Here is an 11341-nt window from a genome sequence, read left to right on the forward strand (position 1 = left end):
GGCAGAGTCACAATATAGCATGGAGAACTCATAGAGGGCCTGTTGTGATCTTTTGGTCCAACAAACTTCTGCCATAATGGTTCATGGTATTTGGAAGAACGATATACCACGGACCTCGAGGACTATCGCAAAGTTACTAATATCCTGAAGGAACTAGTAAACACTATCAACATGAAGTAAGTAGAGTGAATCTCGGGTTCAAGAACCCAGGAATAGAATACCTACTACTAAGTAGCATCACGGGATGGTTTCGAGAATGATGGCCAGAATCATCACACTGGGAACACAAATCATGGCTAAATTACTAGATGATCCCCTAAGACGCCTAGGGTCATAATACTAGCTCCAACATATATGTCAAGGCAATAAAGTACCTCAACTCACTGATTTGTGTGATTAATCTGACCAAAGGCACATCGGAAACAGGAGGAAGGGATTTGCAAATGCATCCGACTATTTAGAAACCTGGGATGACTCGGACAACATAACGGCTGTAAATGCTCAGAAAAGATTTGAGACATTCACAAAAATGGTGGCATAACCACTCGGAAGCACAATATCAAGGTTTCGAGATCAACAATTAACATACAGAAGTAGTAAGAACTGAACTGAGACTTAAATCCAACAATCTATAAGTCTACGGATTAGTAATACGTGATCCTGATAGAAAGAAAAGATAGCCTAGTTCTTAATCCCCGCAGGAGAGATAAGATGACTCAGACCAGAAGGCATAAGGTATAAGGAGTAAAAAGAGCCTTACGTTCCATCCCACAATCAATTCCCTTATATAACTAAAGAATTTCTAGACTCAACTTCGACCAGTTTGGCTTGGTAATCCTACAGGCAGTCAAGCTCTGATACCAACGCTGTCAGAACCCCGACTCGATGTCACATCGATCTAGCTGGTAACACCTCATATCACTTTGCGGCCTCACGCACGGTATCCCACGGGTGTCGCCTTACCTTTGCCCGGGACCGTTTGCGCCTTTTGGCTCACGTATATGATAGTGTCGCTAGCATCCATATGATAAGGAGCCCGGGCTGACATGACTAGTCGTACACCCAAAGTGGCACAGACTTACAGGGACAGGCATTCATGACCCAGCTTCGAACGTGTCGGTCATCAGCAAGTGGGTCCGGGCTGTAGCACTGGGCTAGCAGGACTCCGGTAAACCGGGCTGTAGCGGGCTAACAGGACTCCGGTACTCAAAGCGTGACATTTCCCCGAAGGGACAGACACAGGAACGAAGAAGGACACATGCCGGCCAGCCTAAGTGTTCCAGAGCAGTAGCAAGCTACCATGGCTCAGCGGTAACACTAGGAGACATTTCCCGGTAAGAGAGGCTACTAAAGATAAACAACTAGATAGTCAGATCCCACACATACCAAGCATTTCAATAACATACACACAATATGCTCGATATGTGCAATACAACATGGCATCACAAAATGACTCTACGACTCAAGTAGTTTATTCAATAGGCTCCGAGGAGCGAGACATTACAAACATGGGTCTCATGACCCAACAATCAGAGCAAACAAGTCAAGGCACAAGCGCAAGCTATCATGTCTGAGTACAGACATCTATAAATGAAAAAGGCTGAGAAGCCTGACCATCTACCAGATCCTGCTGAGGGCACAAGATCGTAGCTGAGGTAACAAGCTAAACGTCGAAGTCCACGTGGAACTACTAGTGAGACCGAAGTCTCTCTGCAAAAACATAAAATAGGCAAACGTGAGTACAAATGTACCCAGCAAGACTTACATCAGAACTATCTACATATGCATCATTATCAACAAAGGGGATGGTGGAGTTTGACTGCAGCGAGCCAGCTTTGACTCGGTGGCTATCCTGAACTACGACTGCAAGTAACTCTTTGAGGTGGCGCACACGAGTCCACATATTCACCAACCAATACACCACTATGGATCCGCTCCCGTCTCCCTACGAGAACGCCATCCATAGCACTCACGCTTATCTTGCGTATTTTAGAGTATCCACTTTCACTTGTCTATGAACTATGCAATGGGGTCCAAGTTTCCATATCCGAGGAATCCGGCTATTCGAATAGATGATGATAACCCTGCAGGGGTGTACTTCTTCACACATGCTCTCGCCACTTACCGCCCTGTACACGTCATGTACCTCGGCAACCTTCAAGCGGAAGCCGGGCGAGGGAGTCGGCCACGACCTGACTAACCGAACAAGTCTCTAGTCCAGGTTTATCGCCTATTCGGGTTCCATCCGCAAGGAGATCCGGCCGGGGTGTCTCTTACGGCCCCAAACGATGTGTGCAGGGTTCCCAAGCCCACCAACCGGGTGCCACTTGGTACACCGTGCCACTGTGCCTAGTCTGTCCCAAGCCCACCTGTACCGGGTGCCACTTGGTAGACTACTAACACTGCCTACAAACACCAGAAACTAGTTGCAACTCCTGGACAGAGATCAAGTTGATTAATAAGTCGAGAGGGCTTGGAGCGCCCGGAGCCCAATGTGTGGTAGTAACTGATCATGGATCACAAACACAGAACTCAGTTCCTGAGGACGGCTGCAATGAGACAACCCACCATGTACTCCTACATGGCCTCTCACCGCTACCTTTACCAAATCGTGTTCACACACTTAGCTCACACACAGTAGGACATGTTCACACGCCTCTGATTCATCCCCGATGAATCAGACCTGACTCAACTCTAAGCAGTAGCAGGCATGACAAACAAGCATGAATGAGTAGGCACATCAGGGCTCAAACAACTCCTACTCATGCTAGTGGGTTTCATCTATTTACTATGGCAATGACAGGTCATGCAAAGGATAAAGGGTTCAGCTACCGCAGCAAGTATCAAATATGTTGTTGTTGTCCTAATGCAGTAAAAGAGAGCAGGAGCGAGAGAGTGGGATTTTATCGGAATGAACAAGGGGGTTTTGCTTGCCTGGCACTTCTGAAGATAACATTGAGTCTTCATCAGTGTCAACGATCACATCATCGGTATCACGTCTATCGAGAGGGGACAAATACCGGCAAATACAGAAAACACGATCAATGCAATGCACAATATGATGCATGCTATGACATGGCAATATGAATGTGTTTTGGGCTAATGCACCTAAAACCAGATTAAATGAAGTTGGTTTGAATCTAAAATTCAAATTCAAACTCCATATATGATTAATTAAATGCCCTTTATATGATTTGTGCTAAACAGTAGTGATAAGTTGTTCTAACATGCATGAAAATGGTATAGATGGATTCCTTGAATTTTTCTGATAATTTTTCATATATAATTTATTTAATTTGGAGTTACGGTTGAATTTCTATGATTTTTAGAAGTTTTTACAATTTCCTGAATTATAATAAATCCAGAAAATGGTTTATTGCGTCAGCCCCACGTCACAGTGACGTCAGCAGGGTCAACTGGGCTGGCTCGGTCAAACCTGACATGTGGGGTCCACACGTCAGTGACACAGGAGCTAATCCCGGTCAAACCCAGCGCTGACTGGGGTTTGACCAGGGGTGGGGCCCGCTGTCAGTGGCCTAGGGGGTTGGTTAGTGTGGGGGGGGGTTAGCCGCTAATGATGCCCACGTCATCATCGCCGGACTTACGCCGGCGGCGACCAAAATGGCGGCGGCAACGCGCCGAACTTGCGCTAAAGGCGACGGAGGCGGCGGCTGAGGGCACCAGGGCATAGCCCTCGCTCTTGCGCATCCAGAGAGCCAAATGGGAGGGGTTGGGGTGGTTCGAGCTCGCCGGGGTCGAGCTCGTGGCGGCGGCCGGCGTTCGGGAGCAGCCGAGTATGGTGCTAGAGGGCACGGGAGGCGGAGCTACTGGTAGCTGCAGGTTCGTGGAGGCGCGCTGAGCACACTGGTGTACTCGGGTGAGAGCTCCAGTGGCTGCCGTGACGGCGGCGACGAGGTCAGCGGCGGCCGGAGATCGGGCCAGCACGGCGCAGTGGCTGCAGCGCGTTAGCCAGAGAGCAGAGGAGCGCGTCGGGACCCTGGGGACCTGGGGAGCACGCGGGAGCTACTGGAGCGAGCGGAAGAGCGCTGGGACGCGAGGTTCACCGGCAATGGCGATGGCCGGAGCTCGGTGCTTGCGGGGAAGGCGGCTACGGCACGGGAACGAGCAGAAAAGGAGGGGGAAAACGAAGAAGATCTTACGGCGGTCCTGGAGATCAGCACGGGAGGCTCGGGGACGGCCTGGCTGCAGCCAATCGACGACGGAGAGGTCCGGCGACCGGCGGTGAAGAAGATGGCGATTGCGTTGCTTCGGTGCCTCCGGGCTCGCGAGTTTCACCGGAGAGGAGCCGCTCGAGGTAGCAGAGGCGATGGACGACTCGAGGAGGCGAGGCGTGCGCGGTGGCTACAGATACGGTTGACGGCGGCGAGAGGCGTGCTCGGGGCTGCGAGAGAGAGGGCAGCAGGGGAGAGAGGAGCCGACAGGGAGGAAGTGAGAGGGGGTCGGGGGTGTCGTGGCGTCGCGGAAGGCGACCAGGGCGACGAGGGGGTAGCCAGGCAGGCAAGGAGGAGCTGGCGCGGCTCGCCTGCGCGTCGGCACGCAGCTGCTTCGGGGCGAGGGGAGGAAGACGACGGAGGGTAGCGGTGGCGGGCTGGGCCGGCTAGGTGGGGGAGCTGGGCCGGTCCTATTGGGCCACCAAGTAAGCGCCAGGTAAGATGCTTTGCTCTTTTTTTTATATATATTTGTTCTGTTTTCTTTATTTAATTCTTTTGCCACTGTTTGAATTAAAAATAATAATTCAAACAATGCCAAAGCTCCTCTGAATATTTTTATATTGCTAGATGGACTTTTCCAAAAGCTTATAAAATATTTCAGGGGTATTTGAAATTATATTCTAGTTATATGAATATAATTCAGATTCAAATAGCTAATGATTTAAATTCAAAGTCCCAAAAAAAATCCTTTTAAAATGTTCATTATTTTTGGTTTGCAATCAAAACCCTTGCCAAAAATATTAAACATCTAAGAGGAGCATTTTGGAACAATGAATGAGATTTTAGGGTTTTTGCCCTTCTTTATTTAGGGTTTTGAGGCTTCTGACTTCCTCAGTTCAAGTTTTAAAAATTTAAACATGATGCACAGATGGAAGCAAGCACAGGACAGGTCAGAGCTAGGGATGTGACACTGTTGATCTTGATAACCCACAATCAAAGAATCAACGTTATGATAAAAGAGACTTCGTTGCTAGGAAACATGGTAAAGAAAGGGAACCATGGGTTCATAAACCCATGCCTTTTCCTCCGAAACCATCCAAGAAAAAGGATGATGAGGATTTTGAGCACTTTGCTGAAATGATTAGACCTATCTTTTTGCGTATGCGATTAACTGATGTGCTCAAAACAAATCCTTATGCTAAGTATATGAAGGATATAATTACTAATAAAAGAAAGATACCGGAAGCTGAAATTTCCACCATGCTTTCTAATTATACTTTTAAGGGTGGAATACCAAAGAAACTTGGAAATCCAGGAGTACCTACTATACCATGCTCCATTAAGAGAAATTATGTTAAAACTGCTTTATGGGATCTTGGAGCCGGTGTTAGTGTTATGCCTCTCTCTTTATATCGTAGACTTGACTTGAATAAGTTGACACCTACTGAAATATCTTTGCAAATGGCTGATAAATCAACTGCTATACCTGTCGGTATTTGTGAGGATGTGCCTGTGGTAGTTGCAAACGTTACTATTTTAACGGACTTTGTTATTCTTGATATTCCCGAGGATGATAGTATGTCTATTATTCTTGGAAGACCTTTTCTTAATACTGCAGGGGCTGTTATTGATTGCAACAAAGGCAATGTCACTTTTCATGTTAATGGTAACGAGCATACGGTACACTTTCCGAGGAAACAACCTTAAGTTTATAGTATCAACTCTATTGGAAAAATTCCATCGATTATATTTGGAGGTTTTGAATTTCCTCTCCCTACTGTCAAGAAGAAATATGATATACTTATTTTTGGGGATGTCCATATCCCCGTTGAGGTAACATAGTGTTATTCGAAATTTCTTCGGTTCCATGTTAATCGGAATGAGTTTGTTAACAAGACTTGATCAACCTTGTTAGTGGATTCTTTTTGATGAGTATGAGATGAATGAAACTAGAAGCACAACCTTCTGTACCCTCTTTATATTTTCTGTTATTTAGTAGAAATAAAGTAAAATAGTATTTTCTTTCTATCTATTTCCTGATTCACCCGTGCAATATAAAAATGGGTTAATTATCCTTTTGCCCTTAGTGGTGTCCATCTGCTCAGTTTTGCCCTCAGATGCAAATTGTGCTCAGTTTTGCCCCTAGTCCGTGCGCACCGACTCGTTCTGTGAACTTTGGCATCTCCGTCAGGTCAACGTTTTGACTTGGCCCTTACAGGTGGGACCAGGCGGCAGAGGCGGCTAATTTTATTCAGACCGTTGCACGTGTGGCTTGCGGGACCCAGCAGAGAGCCGTTGAGCATAGAGCCGTTGCAGGTGTGCTATATTAGCGGACGACAGCGGCGGTGACCACGGCGACAGAGAGCACGGCGCTGACCACGGCGAGAGAGTGAGAGCACCACGGCGGTGGGAAGCTAGCTGTGGAGGGCGCGGCGGTGGGAAGCTAGCTGTGGAGGGCGCGGCGGTGTTGAGATCCGGTTCGGCTCCGAGCTCCATGTCTTCCGCAAGCTCCCGCGCCACCTCGCGGATGCAGAGCCGGGCGAGTGTGGAGATGCCTGTCTTCGTCTGTCCGCGGTGCCGGGCGAGCGTTGATCGGATGGTTTCTCACACACCGAGGAACCACAATCATTCGGTCTACGTGTGCAGCGAGAATGGGGTAAGAATCGGGGCTATTGCACCATTTTCGTGGTCGGGATCTTTGAGCAATTGGTTGATCTATTCCGTGTTCATGCAGGTGACATGCTTCTTTCTTTGGGTCGATGCTTTGACCAAGACTCTGATAAATGAACTGCAAAAAGAGCATGACGAATGGTTGCGCATGCTGCCCCAAACCGCAGTGACCGCAGCACGAGCTCCGGAAGAAGAGATGGAGGGCGAAGCACGCACTGACAGAGAGCTAGCTGTTGAGCTTAGGATGTTGAAGAAGAAGGTTAGGAAGCTTGAAGATCAAGCACTACCAATACCCATTTGCAAATACTTTTGGGCATTTGTAGGTATGGTAATCACACTGGTTGTAATGTTGAAAATGTATGGAAAGACATGAATTATGGAGGAATTTGTAATCTTGAAATTGTATGAGAAATTCACCTAGTTTAAATGTTGGTCAAAGTTGTTTAAATGTTTAAAAAAAGAGAAGAAATGACCAACATTTAAATATGTTGAAAAAAAGGAGAAGAAATGAGGAATTCAGAAACTTTTGATCAATGAAATGCAGCTAATGAATTATTCCAGAGCCAAACAATTAAGGTTAGAAATTTTTTAGAGCTGTTAAATATTTAATAGCAATTTAAGTAATCCAATTCAAATACACTGTGATTTAAATCAAAGACCAAAATGTCATGGAAAATGTGCCTCAGCTCTGGTAGATGTTTACACCTAGTGCCAAAATAAATGAACATTTTTTAAGGGCATTACATTGAGTAGAAACTAATTTGTCTAAAAAATGAAGGGTGGAAAATGCACAAAAAATTGGTGCGGCTGGGGACTCAAACCCAAGACCGCATGGGTTAGTGGTGTTTAAGGCTGCGCTGGTAACCGCTAGGATAGATGGCAAGAGTTTGACATGGGTAGGGAAGCAATGTATACATAGTGAGACTGTGAAATTTGTCAAAAAAATGAAGGGTGGAAAATGCACAAAAAATTGGTGCGGCTCGGGACTCGAACCCAAGACCGCGTGGATTAGTGGTGTTTAGGGCTGCGCTGGTAACCGCTAGGACAGATGGCAAGAGTTTGACATGGGTAGGGAAGGAATGTATACATAGTGAGACTGTGAAATTTGTCAAAAAAATGTGAGACCGTGAATGTTTGCACACGCGTGAGAGTGGTTTTCCTTTGTTTTGCACTGAAATTTTGGAGGGTTGGAAGGTTGAAAACGTATGTTTGCACTGCCACGTGGTTTTGGTTAGAGTGGCACTTGGTTTAGTGTTAGAGTGGCACTTGGTTTAGGATTTAAACGGAATAAATTTGCATGTTAGTTCATGACTTATTTTTTTGAATAAAACGGAGGGCTTCTCACCCCCTCTTTTGAATGACAACCACAAGTTCTCGAGCTTCATGACTTGGTTTAGGGAAGAAATTATATGCTTGGGCACGGACATTTTTTAACACACATAATAAACCCTAATAAATAACTTAGATAAGATGCAACCCCTCCACCTTGAAAAAGCCCACACGCGGAGCTCCCTCTCCACGAGCACGCCCGGTGGGTAGCGCCGCTCCGGCACGACAGGCGAACGGCTGAAGGTCGGCCCGTTGAACTGCATGGTCTCGCTTGGGGAGGGCTCGGTCGATTGGGTGTTTGAAGTTGGAGAGAATGGATCGGATCTGGCTTATGGGTGGGAGAGGAAGATATGCACCCCATTTATAGGCGTGTGGGTGGGAGAGGAAGAGAGAAAGGGTGAGAACGGTGCGTGTGTGAATCCAAACGCGTGTGTGTATCCGTTACGCTTTGCACTCTTAAATTTTTGCACAAAAATGATGCATGCATGGGGCGTGTGCATGCATTTGAATCACTGCATAGCTCTTTGACCGGACGGTGCATCTGACTCGTTGAACCACCTAGCTGGCCTCGCTAGCCTAGCGCGCCTAGCACGCCTCGCTCGCCTCGCTCGCATGCATGCACGTCGCAGCCTCCCGCGCATGCAAACCCACGTCGCAGCCTATGCACGTCGTCGCCTCCCATGCATGCATGCAAGGCCTGGAAAGGCTGAGACGGGCTATTTACTGCGGTGTCAGGCCTAGACAACGAGACGGCCCAACGGTCCATCCAGCGCGCCCGATATTTGTTTAAAAAAAGAATCTCCCAGCCAATCAGATTGCATCTCGCGGATCGCCCCCCTCCTCCCCACAGATTCCTTCTAGAAGGGTTAGATCGACGGCCCTTGTTCAATGCTAGGGTTAGATGAACGGTCCTGGTTCAGCGCTAGGGTTAGCGGGGTTTGGGAGGGGTTTGGAGCAGTCAAAGCTATGTTTGACCAGATTTCAAATGAGCATAATAAATTAAATAAAATCAGAAAAATAAAAAACCTGCGCACATAGTCTTCTTATGTCATATACTAACGATTTAAGTTGATAAACAAGGTTTACATACATTTAAATGATAAGTTCATGTGTATTGTATGATATCTCGAGTATCTCAAACTCTTTTGTATGAAGTGAAGAGAAGTGTTTTGGGGAAATAAACATGAAAATTTCAAAAAACTCACCACAACTTCATTTTAGAGTGACTAAGAAGGATCCAAGCTTAGTTTTTCATTTTGATGTTTTACACTTATTTAAATCTTGGTCAAAGTTAAGTTTGACTAGAATTCAAATGAGCAAAACAAATTAAAAAAAATCAAAAAATGGAAAAACCAGCGCACATAGTCCGTATATATAGAATATATAGAATAATGTTTAGGAAAGTTATTTGGCTGATTTAGACAAGGTCGAAAAAACCTTTCTTAGAGATGAGGCCGTTTACCCTACCTTTGGACCCTCATTTTAGCACATTTTTCATGAAAATTTCAAAAACCTCACCACAGCTTCATTTTGGATTGACTAAGAAGGATCCAGGCTTAGTTCTTCATTTTGATGTTTTACACTTGTTTAAATCTTGGTCAAAGTTAGGTTTGACCAGAATTCAAATGAGCAAAATAAAATTCAAAAAAATCAAAAAAAGGAAAAACCATGTGCTCATTCAAACATCATCCAACAGATTTAAACATCATGTCAAACATAGTTCTAACATCATCCAACAGAAATACAACATTATTCATAATGTTTCATAATTATTCACATATAGCGTTTGGGCTTCTGTCTGTTCCTTGAGCTTCTTGCCATCACTTTGCTCCTCGTGCACCTTGTGCTCATTACTTCTTCTCTTCTCCTCTTGGTTGTTGGTACCTTGTGCGTCTTCTTCAAACCTATCATAGAGCTGTGCAAAACATAAAGGGTAATGAGATCATGTCAAGTGACCCATAAATGTACAGTAGTATTTGACCCTTGCAAGATTTACATACCTAGTAGAACTCACAACAACAGAAGGTTGGTCACCATTTAGAGCCTCACTTGGATCATCATTTGGAGCCTCACTTGGATCACCAAGATCATCATTTGGAGCCTCACTTGGATCACCATGATCATCATTTGGAGCCTCACTTGGATCACCATGATCATCATTTGGAGCCTCACTTGGATCACCATGATCATCATTTGGAGCCTCACTTGGATCACCATGATCACTATTTGGAGCCTCACTTGGTCACCATGATCACTATTTGGAGCCTCACTTGGATCATCGTCAAAATCATGCGGCCGTTGACCATCATCATTTCGAACATCATCAAAATCCTCATCTGATGCAACCGGTTGCTGTCCATCATTTTCATCGAAGCCTTCATCGAAACTCTCTCCGAACGCTGGATCTACTGTGTTATCACAATACTTACCGAAATGACCAGACCCACCACATCTTGTGCACTTACGCTTCCTCACTCCAAGTCCAGCTCCTTCGCTGCGAGGTCTGATTCGACTCTTCCTTGGTCTACATGCTGCTCTCTTCAGAACTGGAGCGCAAAGCTTGAATCTAGGGTCCACCATGTCCCATTGTTATTTTCCCTCCATAGCAGGCAAGGCATAAGCATATGTGGCTTTCAACCTTGCAACAGAGTAGTAATCATGCACATACTGCTGAATGTTCCCTGCTGGACCTGGGAGAGAAGTGATGAAAAACAAGGCATGAATGCATGGCAACCCAATTATCTGCCATTGCCTACAACTGCAAGTTCTAGCTTCTAAATGCACTGGATATCTTCATTCCCTCTTCTCTTTATCCAAATATGATATCTCTGTTGTGGTACCCGAGCAAAGAGTCATGTTCATTTCTAAGCCTGTTGTTTTCTGCTTCAGTTCATTCATCACGGCAGGGATGATAATGTGGCCCATGAATTTTGCCTCGGCTATTCCTGCATGATAATGAAATTTCTGCATGTATTCTATCCTTATCCTGTCCAACAAATCCACCACATAATGACCCTTTAGTTTTCGGATCGTTGAGTTGAAAGACTCTGCTAGATTATTGTGCACATAGTCAACTTTGCTCAGTTCACTGAATTGGCTTCTGGCCCATAACTTGGAGTGGTGTGTTTCCAAGTATTCTTTCACTTTGGGATTCATGTATAACTGCCTCA

This window comes from Triticum dicoccoides, chromosome 4A (assembly GCF_002162155.2).
Source record: "Triticum dicoccoides isolate Atlit2015 ecotype Zavitan chromosome 4A, WEW_v2.0, whole genome shotgun sequence".
NCBI lineage: Eukaryota > Viridiplantae > Streptophyta > Magnoliopsida > Poales > Poaceae > Triticum > Triticum dicoccoides.